Here is a 2,598-nt window from a genome sequence, read left to right on the forward strand (position 1 = left end):
CACCCATTTTGTAAGTTATTTTAGTTTTATTTTATTTAGTTTATTTTAGTTTAGTCAAACTAAAACATATTTTAGTTTGAGTTATGTAATTTTCTGACAACAAAAATCACCACTCCTCCTCATCTATCTGAGCTCCACACCCAGCTCCCCCATTACCTCCTCATGCTGCCAGGCCCCTTCTCTGCCCCTTCCCCCAAGCTGTTTCTGAGGTTCAAACCCCTTTTCTGTCATACCTCACCCACACCTGAGCCAAGCCTTTGGTGCGCATGAGAGTCCCTGCAGCAGTCTCCTCCCCAGACTCCCCTGTTTCCCCAAAATATCTTTCTGCTGATGAGTTTGACCATTCAGTGCCTTGCCTCCTCTAGCCCCTCAGATACAAATTTCTGGGTTTTGCTGAGACAGTTTAGAAAGGACAAGCCCTAGTCATCCAGCAGACACAATCACTGCAATCAATGGTCAGGGTTCACAGGAAAATTATTTGGYGGTGCCAGTCAGGGGAACAGCTGTTCAGCCATCCTCCCCTTCACACCGGGCATCCCAGAGACACTGCTCCTTGTGCTGGTGGGTGAGAGCACAGAGCTGCGATCCCACAGGAGTCACCTGTGTTGCTGCTGGCTGGCTGTGGTGGGTGCCAAGTGAAGGAAAGGCTCACTCCATCCCGGCGTGTTAGTCATGTGCTGCCAAGGGAYGCATATTGGGCTTGTTCAGACATATACCACAGACTCGCTTCTGCAAAGAGCAGCRCAACTCATAAGCCTATGCCTTTGCATATTAGCAACTTTATTTATTTATACTATTATTCTTTGGGGCAGGGACTATATTTAATATAAGAGGGCTCAGAGAGCCCAAGTGAGACAAAAGGCACAACCAGCTCCCTGGCTCAGGAACATCAGCTGAACTGAGACCTGCCCAGGTGTGAAACCAGTGCCTAAAACCAAACAAAATATTGGGAACTGTGTTGTTTTGCAAAGAGCTGTAACTGCCGTCTGAGTTTGCTAAGAGTAAGATGTGCATGAATTTAGTCTATTTTTCTGATATTTTGTGCCTGACAGTGACAACGTCCCTTTGTAGCTTGGGCAGAAGTATCTAAATAACTGGAGRTGTGGGAGACCTGCAATAACAGGCTGTTCTTGAAGGTGGGCTAAGCTGAGTGAACCAGCCAGCATGGGCTGAAAAAACGGTTGTTAAGGTCAGTGCATTCCTTCCTGCATTACTGATTCTTTTGCTCAGCCCTTTGGGGACTTTTCACAGAATCACAGAATTGGTTAGGTTGGAAGGGACCTCTGGAGATCATCTAGTCCAACCTCCCTGCTCAGCAGGGTCACCTACAGCATGTTAGACAGGGTTGCATCCAGGCAGGCCTTGAAGATCTCCAGASAAGGAGACTCCACMACCTCTCTGGGCAACCTGSTCCAGTGCTCCGTCACTCTCACAGGGAAGAAATTCCCCCTCACGTTCAGGCGGAACTTCCTGTGCATCAGTTTCTGCCCATTGCCTCTTGTCCTGTCACACGGGACAACTGAAAGGAGTTTGTCCCCGTCCCCTTGACACCCTCCCTTCAGGTACTTGTGCACATTGAGAAGATCCCCCCTCAGTCTTCTCTTCCCCAGGCTAAACAGGCCCAGCTCTTGCAGACGTTCCTCATGGGGCAGGTGCTCCAGYCCTCTGATCATCTTTGTAGCCCTRCGCTGGACTCTCTCCAGTAGCTCCATGTCTCTCTYGTGCTGGGGAGCCCAGAACTGGACACAGGACTCGAGATGAGRCCTCCTCAGGGCTGAGTAGAGGGRCAGGATCACCTCCCTYGACCTGCTGGCAACACTCTTCCTAATGCACCCCAGGATACCCGGGATTTGGTTTGGATACTTTTTCTCAGACAAAGGGCAGTGTGGTTTTGGCTGCAAGTGGGAGATGAGAGCTCTGGGTGGTGCAGAGCTACCATCCATGTTCACTAAGGTCTACAAACGTGTATGACCCAAGGAACTGAGTTATCACCAGCAAGTGGCATCCCAGCTAAGGCAYTGACCAGGCAGATTGACAGTGGTGTTGGAGACTCTGACTACTAACGTCAAGTACTAGTGYTATTTTTTTATTTTCTTTTTATAAATACGAAAGCAAGGTACCCTTGCTTTGAATACCGTCTTAGTGGTGCTTTGATTTCTAAGCACCAGCAGGGGTTAAAACTGACAACACCAGGCACCAGTATCTGCACCCAAACTACCACAGCCAGCTGGCACTGGGCATCCGGGTTGCCTCCACACATCTGGTGCACTGGGCATCCCCGCTGCCACTCACACATCTGGCGCCCTGGGCATCCCAGCTACCTCTCACATCTGGCACCCTGGGCATCCCAGCTGCCTCTCACATCTGGCGCCCTGGGCATCCCATTGGCCATTCGCATCAGGTGCACTGGGCATCCTGGTTGCTGCCTATCTCACATCTGGTGCACGGGGCATCCCTGCTGCTGCTCACACGTCTGGATCCCTGGGCATCCCGCGGCCGCTGCCGCCTGGCGTGTGGGCATTCCGGCGGCGGCTCCGCGCGGGGACCTGCGCGGCCGCGGCCGCCCCCGCGCGGGAGGGACCCGCTGGCCGCGGCGCC

This window comes from Rhea americana, unplaced genomic scaffold, assembly GCF_003343005.1.
Source record: "Rhea americana isolate MKP2758 unplaced genomic scaffold, rheAme1 scaffold_300, whole genome shotgun sequence".
Classification (NCBI taxonomy): Eukaryota; Metazoa; Chordata; class Aves; order Rheiformes; family Rheidae; genus Rhea; species Rhea americana.